The sequence below is a fragment of the Branchiostoma belcheri genome, unplaced genomic scaffold (genome assembly GCF_001625305.1).
Source record: "Branchiostoma belcheri isolate BF01 breed outbred unplaced genomic scaffold, Haploidv18h27 scaffold292, whole genome shotgun sequence".
Taxonomy (NCBI): Eukaryota; Metazoa; Chordata; class Leptocardii; order Amphioxiformes; family Branchiostomatidae; genus Branchiostoma; species Branchiostoma belcheri.
In genome coordinates this window covers 88982-104425 of record NW_017803901.1, presented here as the reverse complement: position 1 = coordinate 104425, position 15444 = coordinate 88982, and the positions used below count along the sequence as shown (strand labels likewise).

General features: G+C 43.8%; 1 pseudogene; it reads right to left on the bottom strand.

The window, feature by feature from the left end:
• Nucleotides 1-11055: 11055 nt before the first annotated feature.
• LOC109473199 lies at nucleotides 11056-12534 on the bottom strand (annotated as a pseudogene).
• Nucleotides 12535-15444: the final 2910 nt, after the last annotated feature.

Here is a 15444-nt window from a genome sequence, read left to right as displayed (position 1 = left end):
ACTGTGCCCCACCACAGCGGTGGAAAACGCATTCTCCCGGACCAAAACAGCAGCCGCGGACGGTCCCGCGTTTGTTCTCCCCCAGGAAACGGGGCAGGGACGGTACACGGCACTTACACACCAGCCTTTCGTCCGGACATTGCGTCACCTACTGAAACAGTGTGGCTATCGGGACTCTGAATACAGCGGCCACAGTTTCCGTCGCGGAGGAGCAACATGGGCCTCCGAGTGCGGAATACCCCCAGAACTGATCAAACTACAGGGGGACTGGCGATCAAATGCGTACCAGCGCTACACGGCAGTCACATTGAAAGGACGGTTGTGGACAGTAAAGACAATGGCTAACGCCTTGGTGTAAACAAACTGTTGTGTAAACAAATAGTTCAGCGTAGCGTTCTATGCTAGAGTAGCTTAGCGGTTACTTCACTCTTATTACATTGTTTAATACTCTAATTGCATATTCTACCACTTCTAACTTGTTCTTCTGACTGGGGGGATTGGAGAAAATTAGACGGTCTTTTATTGTTGTATAGTTGATATACTAATAAAATGACATTGAACCCCCAGTCAGACTCACTACTTACACGTAGATAGCATTAGGTTAAAGACTAAAATAAAGAATTACTTTATTTGTTGTTTAGCATGGCTATATAGCTAACGAACGGTCCCCCCATACGAGGGGGGACAAGCGACACTACTCTGTGTAATCTATAACAGATGCTGGCCAGCGTGGCCAGTGTGGTCACTCAGACCCTGCGTTTCTCGGGTGCGGCCGCTAAAACCCGCCCACCCACATCCTGTAATGAATACGTCAGCGCTTTAACTAACGATTGTATATATATTATACATATACATATATATGTACACAGTTATTTCTCCTGTGGAGAAAATTAGACGGTCTTTTATTGTTGTATAGTTGATATACTAATAAAATGACATTGAACCCCCAGTCAGACTCACTACTTACACGTAGATAGCATTAGGTTAAATTTGGGTTTTAACCAACATGGTGTATTGACAAGTAATAGTTTACAATATTCATTTTTCTTCATCGAATCCCGCTGATCGTTCACAGACAGTTGTAAACACGAAATACATCCGTGTCAGCAGGCTCATCTCGTGTGAAAAGAGCTGCCGCCATTATTCTCACCCTGGCGGTGGTGAACTTTCCCCCCTGCGCCCTCGTCATTGCGTCAGGTGAGACATAGACCTGCCGATGCTCGGCCCCAACACGAACTGCAGGTACAGAAACGTAATATTGTAGTAGATATTAGAAATAGGATGTCTGATCAGACCACGAAACACATACTGTGAATTTAGACTAAATTTTAACAGAATATAATAATGTTTTACGACATCATGACTTAGCAAGATGACAAAGAATAAGAAGGTGGAAGGATGTGTTTGATCTATTATTTACAACAAAATAGGGGACTCTTTAATGTCAGATTTACTGAACATGATCATGCATCTTGTACATGTCACAGTCTGTAAGAAATGGCTTTAGGGGAAAAATGCACAAATCATCTCACCTGTCCTCTCTCCATTCGAAGGACCGGCACCCGGGGATGCTCCAGACCAGGTGTTGTCTCCCCGCCAGTTGTCTCCTGAGTTGGACTGTCCGGCGACCGGGCTCATGGAGTTGTCTGGGCCCCGCCAGGTGTTGTCTCCCCGAAAGTTGGACTGTCCGGCGGCCGGACTCACTCTTCTGATGCTTTTGGAAGCTCAGCAGGTTCATTAAACTAGGGGTTAACTAAATACCAGCATCAATACTTGGGGCCATGAGGAGTCGATATTCGCAGGTCCAGCCTTCTGTACAAGATTGAACAGTTTCCTGGAGAGGGAGTAAAGTCCCACCCCTATCACTAGCAGATTTAGGACATTTCACCATAACATTGTACTATAAACATACGAGTAGAACGACAAGTAAGTACAGTAATGAATAATAGTTAGGTTAAATGATAGGTAGGGAAAAATATGAGCCTTGGAAGGAGGTTTTGAGGAAAACGGCCTGTAGTGAAAGTTTACTAAGTGATGTTATTATCGGTGTGACATGGTGACATGTCCGTTCATGTTACCTCAAGCTATGTGTATGTGTTCGATGAACTCACCTAGCAGAGTGTTCTTGCTGCAGAGCCGTTTGTTTCGGTTGCAGTCTCCAATCGCCGTCCGTTTACCACCACTGGTGTCCCCTGTACATGTATAAGGTTTCCCTCTTTGATTTGGGAACCTTCGCCGCACCAGCTTCTGGACGCATTTTGGCATGATCTCCCTTGCCATGACGACATAGCGCCTACGTGGTGGGTCCAGGACCCCGTCGTCCTACCTCCGCCGATGCTTCTTTTGTTGTGTCTTACTCCGTCCAAGCAGTTTTGCAAGGAAACTGTCACAGTCCTCAGCTGTTTCTACTGGGCCACCAAACTCTTTGATGAGGTTCTTGTCTGCTTCTTGCTATTTTTTGTTTTTCTTCTTTAGTTTTTGTACATGTTCTTTAGCCCTGTATTGCAGCTTTGGCTCGTTTTCAGCTTGCTGACTTGCATGTCTCTCCTTGTACTTAACCTGCCAAACTTTCCTTTCATGTCTGACCTTCAACATGATGGCGTTGTACCGTACATGATCCTCTGTGGCGAGAGCCTTCAGCCAGGCAGCAGTTGCTTTCACTATGAACATGAGTTGACCTTCTGTGGCCATCATGCTGATGGAGGGTACTAATAGGTCATGCTGTTAGAGGGTACCCCAAGTACTAATTAGAAATAACAAGTGAATATTTGTGTGACACGAGGCAATTGACTTGTATATCTTTCCACTGACAAACTCAGTCCAAAAGAGCTAGAAGCGCTGAGTCATGTATGTTTGTGTTAGTAGCATGATTTTGGCATTTTGCTCAGCAGATAGTAAAGTGAGCCTCTAAGGACAAGATGAAAATTTGCAGTGTCAGATAAAGAATTAAAATCAAACTGGTGACTGATTTCCTTTGCTATATCACGGAGCTCGAGAGGCTTGACCATCAAAAACAACTCTTTGAAAACGATCTTATAAATAATTAGATAACCAATTCAGTAGGGGTCCTTCAATTCCATATTGTTGAAGTTTAAATATCAAGCCGGCGTGCCATACCTTGTCGAATGCTCGAGAGAAATTAAAAAAATGAGCGAACTTCTTTACCCTTTTCAAATGCATCTAAAATAAGTTTACATATATACACAAGTTGACAAACGGTAGAGTCGTTTTCAACAAAACCTGACTGAAATGCGTATAAGAGCTCATTACATACAAGGTGATTGAAAATGTTTGTACACAATTTTCTCAAGAATCTTAGACAAGGCAGGTAACAACGACACTGGATTATAATTTTGCTATCGCCTTTCTTAAAAAAAAAGGGATTGCATTTGCTCTTTTTTAAATATCTGTGAAGATAGATCCGTGAGACAGAGACATAAGCTGACTTATCCGATATAAAAGGAGTAACAATTTTCAAAAAGCGATTGTCAATGTTGTCATAACCGTGAGCCTTCGAGGTCTCCAGGCAACCAATATACATCTCTATTTTATCAGGGGTAGTGAGAATAGATGCTAATTTTTCATTAGTATAAAATGTATCTCCGGGCTGTAGTGGCCGTACGTGTCGCGCTTTCTCTTGCGGCTTGCTGACTCGGCGATCACCCTCTCCACCTCCCTGTTATCCGCTGCCGTTGCCTCGGGGTTTTTGGTGTCCATGGGGTTTGGCAGTCCCGGCGTGGTACATGGTGGAAGGCTTCAGTGACGGATTTGCTTTCTTCAACCATGCGAACATGTTGTGCACAGTCTCTCTCGTCTCAAAGATTGAATGACCATGCCAAGAATACTGTCGATACTTACACTGTATCATGTTATTGTCTGACAAAAGATGTTAGAATAACAAAAAATGATTGATATTACCGTGCCGACTTTAATGTCGCCGACAGAAATGCATTTTCGTTTCAGGCCGTTATCAGTAGTGTTTCTTAACTGAGTAGTACACAGTGATACAGCTTATATCCATGTACATGTTCACAAGAAAACTTGGAGCTAGCTATCTGGGAATACAAAATAATGCATATAGTATTGTACTGTTTGCCAACAGGCAACTCTACATAAACAGTAAAGATTGACGGTAGCTGACCCGGCGCTTAGGTAGTAACAAAAAGTTGTTGATCACAATCACAGAGCCCACACAAAATCATCTAACTTGCATAATCTAAAAACAAAGCTAGGATAGGCTGTGATGTACCAACTTGTTTCTAAACTGAAGTAAGTGCAGCGACGTCAGAGGTCGGAAGAAGTGGCACCCCCCTCCTCCCACTTACCGAGATGCTGAACAAAGTGGGGATTTTGAGCATTAAAATCATTTGACAATAAAATGAAACCACATTACGACTCTATGAGGAGTCATCTAGCTTAAAAATACAAAAGGAGCACTGGATGGTTTGGTTTAAGTAGGATTTGTTACCGATTTCATATCCTTCCAGTCCCCATATTAAAAAAGATGGTTGCCCTCTTCCTGATCTGAGTTCAGTCAGGTACTAGTACACAAATACATCCGAAAAAACAAAGTAGTTCAGTCAGGTACTTGTACACAAAAACATCCAAAAAAACAAAGTAGTTCAGTCAGGTACTTGTACACACACAAAAAAAGTAGTTCAGTCAGGTACTTGTACATTCGTTATCTCCTACTCTATTGTACCCTCTTTTTCTTAGCCACAAACTCTACCTGGCTACCTTCTCCCTCACCTGTCCCTCTCTTCCTCTGCCTTTTACACTTCTTTCTTTCCTCACACCCCTCTGCTCCATTACCATCATCTCCACTACCTTCATCTCCACTACCTTCATCTCCACTATCTTTATCTTCACTATCTGTAGCAGCAGCTTCACTTTCAGTGTCTGAACTGTCCTCACTTTGACTCTCTTCCTCCCTTTCACTCTCGACCCCCCCAAGTCCTTGTCTGTCCCCTCGGTCTATTCCTGGTGCTCCACTTCAGTTCCTTGCTCTTGCACCTCTTCAGTCTCCTCATCGGTCTTCAGGTACACCTTCCTCACGTCTGGTGGAGACCTTGTGCACGGTTCGTTACTGCGCACACGCCTGGTTCTTTTCTTGTTTCTGCCCGGTTTCTTGTCCAGTTCTGTGTCACAGAGGAGCAAGATCTCATTGAGCCTCTTGCTCCTCCATGTCGGGCTGCGAATCATCCAGGTGTCCTTGTCGTCTGTCTCCGACTCCTCGTCAGACATGTCATATTATTTGAAAACAAAACTACTCAGATACAATAATGACTTCTAATGACAGCCGTCTTGCCACCTTTGATGTGCCGACCTCGACGCACATTCTGGCGATCTTGGCTCTCATCTCTGGGCTGTGGTGGCCGTACGTGTCACGCTTTTTCTTGCGGCTTGCTGACTCGGCGATCACCCTCTCCACCTCCCTGTTAGCCGCTGCCGTTGCCTCGGGGTTTTTGGTGTCCATGAGGCTTGGCAGTCCCGGCGTGGTGGGAGGCTTCTTCAACCAGGCAAACATGTTGTACACAGTCTCTCGTCTCAAAGATTGAATGACCGTGCCAAGATTACTGTCGATACTTATACTGTATCATCTTATTGTCTGACAAAATACAAATTCTCACCAACAGTAGGACATTAGAGTTAGCCAGGATACTGTCAGCTGTACGCCAGAACAGTCCAGAGTAATACTGTCTGGGTCTGAAGGCATCTTCTGGAAAATCTCAACCTGGGTAAACCTGTGAAGATACAACACAGTTCAGACTGTCAGCAACAAGGCAGTCCTTTCTTTAGAGTTAACCTGTTTGTGCCAAACAACAAATGAATCCTGACTAATTCAACTATACTGTAATTAAATAGAAATCTTCACCTGGTCTGCCACAGGATCATCTGAAATTAAAGACATAAAAGTTAATGTTATGGTAATGCTAAAACTTGAAACATTATTGTCCAATTGAGCATTTCAAACCAACCCATATAAATTGCTCCTTCCATAGCTTAATAAGAACTGATGAATATCATGTTGAACATGACTTAAAGTGCCCTGAAGATTCAATTGGAACTAAATATTATCAGAAGCAAGCTTTTCTCCAACCCCATTCCTACTTTCATCTTAATCTGTGGCTAAAAAGGTGAAAAGTTTACCGAGAGCAATGCACACATGTGTGTTTTGTCATGCCAGCTTCCCTACGGCATAGAAATTATATAATAGTACATGTACAAGTATCAATCTTTTTTGCTTTGCCTTTTCAGAAGATTTAGTAATTATTAAGTCCAAGTTTAGTTAACATATCCAAAGTTAAACTGTCTACGATGACAGACGACAACATTGGTTCAAGTTTTATCATCTTGTATACTGTTCTTCAAACTGGTCCCTCATTGCCTGTGAGATGTACATGTAGTGTCCCGGTTCTCATGAGCTGTCAGATACATCGTACCCTGCCCAGTGCACAAGGTACTCAGTCTGACTGTTGTTAACTCTTTTCTCTATCAGTTCTTCCACCGTGTGGTAGGTATCTTGCTTCCCCTTCAGTTTTTCCCTTCCTTGTGCCTGTAGTGAAAGTTTACTAAGTGATGTTATTATCGGTGTGACATGTCCGTACATGTTACGTCAAGCTATGTGTATGTATGTCAGTGCTACTGCGGCTGCTTACTAACCTTGAGGTGAACTAGTTTTGTCCCTGCCGGTTTACCGCTACAGCTTAGCTCTTACCGCTCGTGGCACATGAAAAATTACAGGCTCTGCCCGGGCCTTTGCCTAGAGCTGCCGCTAGCTTTCACAGGGGGAAGCCATCAAATGAATGATAGTTGAATGTTACAAATTCTCTAGAAGGAAAACGTGACCAAACAACCAAATAGGTAACTCTTCAAAATATGAAGTCAGTTTCTCTTTCCCGTCGATATCAACAGGTTTCTTTCTGATGAGACGGAACGCAGAAGGGGTTATGTACACGGATGGTTCAGGGAAGTCCTGGAGTCAGTTTCTTTGTCTGGTTTTCATCTGCTGGTTGCAGGATGGTCTCCCGTCTGCTGCTTGTGAATCCATCTTTACAAAAAACTTTTTATCACACTTATTACATTTCATTAGCTTCCCGTCATGAATGAATTTAATATGTATATTTCTACTGGCATCGTCGTGGAAAGTGCTATCACAGTGTGTACATCTGTACTTTCCATAGTGCCATCTCTTGTGCCTGGCCAGATATTTCTGTGATGGGAATGTTTTACCGTATATGACTCGTACATCAAGGTATGCAGCTGTGGGGTAGTGTCCTGCAGTGGTCGAGGGTGTATTACAGTACGCTATAACTTAATTAACACGATCAAACAACCGTTAGTAACTAACTAACATACATCAACCAGCTCACACCAAACTTACACCAACCAACTGTATTTTATTTATTTACAATTCAAACGTAAAATAACAATTGGAACAAGGAAGTGGTTTGCAGTTCAAGCTTGTGAAATTATGATCGTGTGAAATTACAGCATACTTAACATTTGACACCCTTAAAAAGTTATGTACAAGTCAAACTCTCTCAAATACTTAAATGTACAAAATACAAAAAGTACAAACGTTATTTACAATAATTATTGCAATTACAATTGCAATTGAATACAAAAAATATAAATGCAATCAAAAAATACAAATGTTCAATATACGAAAGTTACTTATAATTCAAACGGTGTCCAAACGGTTCAGTTCAAAGTCTTGAAAATGCAAAGTACATTGCATCACAATAAAAGATACGTGGAAAATACAAAAAAAAATGGGAAAAAGTACAAGTTATTTGCAATACCCAGGTCAATGCCTCATACATTTCACCGGTTATTCTCTTTCACGTAGTTGACAACCGGGCCGTAGATACTGGTGCATGTGACAAGCCGGTCCTTGGCTGTCTTCTCTCCATCTCCGAACTTACGCCAAGCTTCGAACAGCCGTCCCTGGAGGTTCTTGTAGGCTGTCCGCTGGTACCGGCGGAGCTGGCCCTCGCACACCTGACGCGTCTGCACCCGTACGAGTAGGCCCTCGCGGTGCAGGAGGTCGATGAGGAGGTACAGGGGTAAGGCGGCTTTCTTTGCCTTCAAGTTCAGCCTGGTGTGCCAGCCCTCCACGTCGTTGTTGGTCCGAACAGATTGTAGACCGACCAGACTGAACTCTCGATCCAAGTACTGGACTAGTCTGCCGCAGTTCGCGGGGGGGTGGGGGGCCTACGATGGGCTCCAGTCTTCGGCGAGCGAGCTGCCGTCTGGCCGGTCGGACAGACGGGTACTCTCACCGGGTGGAAGACTCGGGAGCTTGGTACTGGGGTCGCCTACTTCCATTGGCACTGGTGGGGTCCTGCAGTCCTGGCGCTGCCAGAACTCCAGATCTACCTCCTCCCTGACCAGTCGCTGGTAGAACTCCCTGGTGATCTCTGAAATATAAAAAAATACAAAAAAAATCATGTTTAAGATGCTAAAAAAACGTTAAGCCATTATATTTATGTATCTGAATTTCTGTGAGCGACTGAGTCAAGATGACCACGCTCGTGTTTGACTTTTGACACTGCTTCGAGCTTGGCTTAGACGCATCCAACTGCCTCCTTACGCGGGTACCATCTCCCGCTTTATATCAGTGCTTGCAGTGTAGGAGTTTGCACTGTTGCGTCTTTGAAATCGGACAGTCATTGACTTTTGGTACCGCGTTGTCGATGATGTATCTTACACACTTCTCCGCTGCGTGCAAGTCACCGGTCGTTAGCAGTGGATGCCTTGACATTATCAGCCAAGGTTTTTAAAGTGCAATCCCACCCCCCGCCCCCTCCAAGTGGGACAGTGGTATTGAACACTCACTCACTCACACTCACACACTCAATCACTCAGTTACACTTGTATTTTTCACATGCAAAAATACTTACCTACATCAAAACCTCAAGCTGGTGTTACTCCGAAAGGCGAATCCCCCCCCCTCCAAGTGGGACAGTGGTATACAAACACAAAAACACTTACCGAAAGGCGGTTATACCAGCTATACAGATTCTAAAAGCAACACTGCTGGCACTCCTATCGCCGCCTCTGCCTCTTCCTTGCAGGTGGAACCCACTGGAACCTCGGGTCGTCTTCTGTGAGAGAAAAACACAGCCATGCAGGAGACATGTTAGCAGTCAGTACAATTGACCTGTTTGACTTTCATGGATCGCATAAACTACTGACGTCACAGGCAATCATTTTCGTCAGCTAATAGCACCTTGAGATCAGGTGTCTGTACAAATCAACTTAACTTGTGGTATGTAATGCCACCATACAATGTTGGTGGCGGCTTTTTTCCCGTCATTTTCGGTGATATATTAGCGAGAAAATAGACACCAACCTTTTGTAATTATAGTGATCTGCCAGGGGGGACACCGCGAGCACAATCCGCTTTCGACTTTCGCGTCCTAGAACGTCATTCTTTCGAAATGTCCCTACTGCGACATAATTTCTATTCCAAATGTCCCTCCAGTGAAATACAACTTATAGACACAACCATATCTTTTCACTGCAAACACATTTAAAATCAGCGGCCATACAATAGTCATAAACAATGGGCAACCCACATCTGGTTGTGACGACCCACCCAAGCGTCNTCCGGTATACTTAAGTTAGGAATAGTACACGCTATACTTAACTTACATGTAAATCCAAAATAAAAATCAACATCAGTACTAGACACTGCACGAATAAATTTCAAATCAAATCACTGGAACTTTACCTTGCTTTGACTATTACAACATAGCACCTAGACTATTACATATTGCACTTAATCGTCATATTACAATAAAACATTGCACAAGCTAGGAGTAAATTATTATATTCTACAAATTAACACTGATATTTGCACAAAACTTGTCAGGGCTAAAATCTACACAATCCTAGCTAATTATATTCGAATTCAGTAGAAATGTTGGGAGATCAGAGGTCGTAAGGGAGCATGCCCTCCCCACAATAATCCAGGACAATAATGGGAATAACAGGCTAACAAATATAACAATTCAAACAAGCAAGTGTAAAAAATAACCCAAGCAATTAATTCTTAAGTGTGTACGCACTAGTTTAGGTAAAACGAGGAAAAAGGATTGGTCGTGAAAGAGTCGGATTTTAGTGGATTAACTGTAAAATTTTCTTACAAATAAAATTAGGCTACCTGTAACCCCTGATGACCTCTGACCTCTGAGGTAGGTGCATTTCCTTCTTTGTGTGTGTGTTGTAAAATTGTACGTACGATAGACCTATTATAGTGTTTCGGACATTCCTGTTTGTAAGCTGAAAATGACATACGAAACGATGTGAAGAGTTAGAGACAATCAGCCGTTTCTGATCCATGCCGTAACAGACTCCTTGCTTTTTCTGCGTACTGAAATATCACTTTTATTGAATGATATCTCACATGCTGTGGAATATAAACAAACAATTAGTAACGGTTAAGCCTTGACGTACCTTGTGTTAGTGAAAGTAATCATCTAGCACGACTTCGTAGAAGGTAACGTAACAGACAACTTCATCTCAACACAAGGAAACCGATGACAATGAAATATGAATACCTTTATTGTACATTGCAGGAAGTTTTCGCACTAGAACTTGAGTAAAATGACAGTTGTGACCCTGCCATACATAAAATTGAAGCTCGTCCGACGTACCATACTCTCCAAGCAGAGTTTCGATGGGAAGTTTTTTTTTTTTACATTTTCTGACTCTTCTTCTCTTGAAATCGGTCTGGGGTTAGTTCATTGCTTTTTTAGCACCCACTCCCAAACCCCCAAAAAGACTGAAACTCCTCACTCATACACAGGAGGCTAGCAGAACATGCTGGAAACAGGCTAGTAGATCTAGACAAAAGCGATAATGCGTATAACGTGCGGTCTTCATACTCTCCAAGCAGAGGTTTGGGTTTTGGGGGTATTTTTAGCGTGTTTTTAGGCTTTTTTATCGGGGTTTCTCTTTTGCACTGAATTTTTTTCCCCACCAAACGTTGGGCCCCCAAAACCCAAACCTCTGCTTGGAGAGTACGGTCTTCATGTTACACTAATCCATTCGTGCCGCCCACCGTCCAAGATAGGCGAAAATCGTGTTTTCTATTTCGTTCTGTTCTGTCATGCTTTAGATCTTTTACCTGATTGTTAGTCATGAGATTAGGGAAGTGAAACCGCGTTTGTTTGAATGGCGGAATGGCGATTTCCCAATTTCATATTGTATATGTACATGTACGGCTTCTAGACGAAGAAAATTTGCCTTGAAGGCAAAGCGGATGGATTCCAGGCTATTTTCCCACTTCAGGACATGTACAAAACCAATATATATATACCCTAAATGGCCTGCATGTTAACTCCTAGCTACTTTTTACTTCGTCGCAAAACAATATCAAATAAAAGTCTCCGATTTAATAGATTCTAAAGTAACTGCATTCTCTGCAACAAGCCACATTAATGTCATTACTTAATGTCCATGCCCTTCATCTTCTCGCCAACAGCGCCTGTAAAAGTTCCTTATCGTAAACTCTGTTACCGACAGGAAGGCGTCCATGATACTCAAAGGAGCGTTGTCAGCGACGGCGTTGGGTGTGCGCCTCAGCCTAGCTTTTACTAGTCCAAACACCATCTGTACGGCGGCAGCTTCACTAGCGTAATTCCAAGTGGCGCAAAAATAGCCCGCAAGTCACCCTCATTGTGTATACTAGCATTGTCCATCACAAGGTAGCTTCCTCTCTGCATGAAATGGGCCATGTAGTTTGCGAAGCAGTTATTACACACGTCCCGATTAAAGTTACCGTGGATTGGGAGTACATTTACTAGTCCGTCCCAACCCACGGTAGCAAGAGCAGACCATTTTTGGCCCGGATTGCGAAACCCCACAAGGGGATAAACGTTTCCCTGAGGTGCTCGCCCCCTAATCCGCTGGTCAACATGGAAATTGAATCCAGTTTCGTCTGCGAAGTAGATCTGCTCCGGGTCCACGTGTCGGCGCCATGCCAGATATTCCTGCCGCCTCTGCATGTTCAATTGGGTGTACCTTTCAAGTGGAATCCGCGCTGCTACTTTCAAGGTTAGCCGATCTTCGGTTAACCATCTACATATTGTGGATTCGCTGGGAGTGTCCACCTCTGCTAATTCTAGGTCGTCTTGCAAAAGTTGACGTAGTTCCCTGATGTAGAGGGCTGGGTTCACTGTCACCAACGCCTCCAGGTACACCCTGACATGTTCTGGGGCGCGCCGCCCTCCATCGCCGTGTCCTTGTCGGTGTCCTAATTCCCCGGTCTCAACAAAACGCGAAACAACTGACCTGACGTAGCATTCAGAACAAGTGTTCTCTCGGGCCGTACGCAGAGTACATCCATTGAAGCGGAGGTAGCAGCGCAGAACTGCTATGCGTTTTTCGTTCCCGTACGCTATTCCAGTCCGATACACACCGTCGTTCTGGTTCAACTTGAACATTGTGGCCTCGATTCAGGCAGGGACACAGCGCTGAACTACGTCTACCTCCTTGGTTGTAATCAATGACGGAAATTGTGATCCCCTGCATGAGTGATTTTGGGAGGTGCAACCTCTCAAAGAGGCGTGATGCTAGTATTCATTGGTACAGGCAAACTCAGCTCATCCATCATTATCGGGACGAACAATGAAAGAGCTTATGCGACCAACTTCAACGTTGAATATCGTAGTAAAGCAATTGGTATGTTTACCTCAAGACCATGATATAAACGCAATTATCGTTTCTTGTGAAAGAATGAAACTTTTAAAATACCGAATTCTTTTCTCATTGAAGTACTTTCTCATGACACGTCCCGCCATTAATCCCCAAGCAGATATGTAGGAGAGGTTTCTCGCACTTCCTGTTCAGTCTCCATCAGACTAACAGGAATATAATTGACTATGTGAGTTTCTAGCCACCATAGACTACCAATTACAAGCCTCCTTTGCAGGCTACGGGCGGGTGGGAATTTTGATAGCCTGTGTTACACGAGCTCTCGGCAGGAGGTTAATGACCCCCACCCCAAGGGGGGGGGGCAACTTCGAGGCGAGCGCGATTAGTCAGGCCATGGAGGTAGAAAAAAGTTCTACCTCCATGGTCAGGCTAGGAACTTTGATATAGCGTTTTGAGTTTTTAACGCGTTATTTTGATAGCCGGCTAGTTGTAGGATGACCAGCGTTAAAAACTCTACAAAACGCTGTATCAAAATTCCCACCCGCCCGTAGCCTGCACGGGAGGCTATCAATTACCCGCGCCGCGCCGCGCAGTTCTGACTCAGAGGGAGAAATTAATCAACCCTCCCGTGGACTGACTCCCTTATTTTTTATACTGAATTCTAGGATCCGCATCCCCATAGGAAGCTCTGGGGGAGGCTATCCGGTACATGCGTGAAGAGTGGCTGACTTTTTAATTTATCGAATAAGCACAAACTCATCATATGGATGTCTTTTTTTTCCTCCTGAGTTTGTGCTTTCGCTACCCTGATTAATCGCTTTACGGTTGGACGCGCGCAGCCACAGACGGTATAGAAAACTGATACCCAAAGAATACCCAAGAGGAAAGCAATATACGTAGACATATCACGCTCTCTTGCATCAACTTGGGGCACAATTGAACAATTATTAGAACAATTTGAGGGGGTGGGTGGTGGTTCTGTCTTGTACGAGTAACGAAATCTTCCAATAGATGACATGCCATATGGTCTGATTTGTTCTGGGAGTTCTTGCGACTTTAAACCCGTCTTATCAACTATCAACTACGAGGGGTAATGGGAAAGACCCAGAACCTTCAGATTATTGAATCAGAAGCCCACCGTGAAACGCCATAAAATACCAGACCGCCACAACTGCTTGGAGGTTGGGTGTTGCCAGTTTTTCGCTACACACACAGAATCCTAAATGCTTCGCCTAGCTGGACCTACACACACTCAGCTCGAGGACACTATGGTTTGTCATCCCATCATTTCATTCTTCATTCAGTCACATTCAGACTCATAACAGATCAAAACAACCGTGTGGAGCAAGCATCAACAATCTCTAATGTGTAGGTGAAAGCATGGAGCTACCTCCATGGTGAAAGTAATCGTGTTCGGCCCGTGTGTGATCGCCTGTTGCCGCCAGGGTAAACCCGAAGGTTGTGGTTAGATCCCCGGTCAGTCGCACTGCACCGCTCGGAATGGAAGCAGAAAGATCGTCCGTCGGATGGGATGTCCTGGCCTCCGTAGCAGGGCTTTGGTGATCTTCGGCTGTTTTCTGATTAGCTCAGTTCTATAAACAATGTCCATTGTTTGAGGTTCTTTTGTCCAGTTGAACTCGGTCATTTTCCTGTGCACATTTTCGTGGTGTGAACTTGAGGCGAAACCACCATCTTAATACATGTGATGAAGTAGCCAAGACAAACTTGATGTAACGTTTGTAACGATGTAAATTTTGGGATCACAAGCGAATACTAAAACACATCCACACTAGGAAATTAGTACATATACAGTTAGCACTCTTTTGAGAAACCAGGAAACACGAGCATATGGAAACAACGTGAATGACAGTTTTAGCTGTGTGTCAACTTTTACACATATTACATTTCCTGTCAAAATGTTGCCATAATTCCAATGTCTAATAATAATTCTAATTTCTAATATGGAAATGATCATAACCAGCCATGCATTACCATGGCAATCAGAGCTACAGTTGTGATCTCATATCACTAGAACTATCCATCGTTTGTCGATTTCACCGTACACCAGTCACCTGTATAGAACGTTGCGGTCGCCACACGTGAAACATTGCCTATTTATATTATGAATAACATCGAGATGCGCTTCGTCAATGTCCTCCACTCTGCTGAATATGGGTAATCCGCAGTCGACACAGATCTCTTGATAGCTGCCAGCAGGGTTTTTTCTAGAAAAATTTAGCATGAGGGAGCAGATCGCAAGCATGACAAGGAACGAAGCGACTAAGGGGGTATTTTTTAATAAGAGTAGCCACTTAGGGTTCAATCTGAAAATTGGTATGAGGGAGCTGGCTGGTTACATGAGGGAGCAGCTCCCTTATTCCCCTGTTTAGAAAAAAACCTGGCCAGTATTGGTCACTTCCTGTGTAAAAATACACCATGTTTGTTTGTTTTATAGAAAACAGTTATTTTTTTAAATATATTCTTGGGTGTGAGCCGAACGCGCTACCGACTGCGCCACACGACCCCACAGAAAACAGTTACAATTATGCCGTAAGGAGAGAAATACACGTGGTTATATAATATAAACAAGGACCTCTTTGATATAACAGGGGAAGAACGTCACACACATAGACCACACACACACACACACACAAATGCTCACATGTGGTACACGTACATACATACATACACACGTACGTACACACACACGCGCGCGCGCGCACACACACACACACGCAGTTGTTCAGATTCAAAATGTCTTTCGTCTTAAAAGTCTAA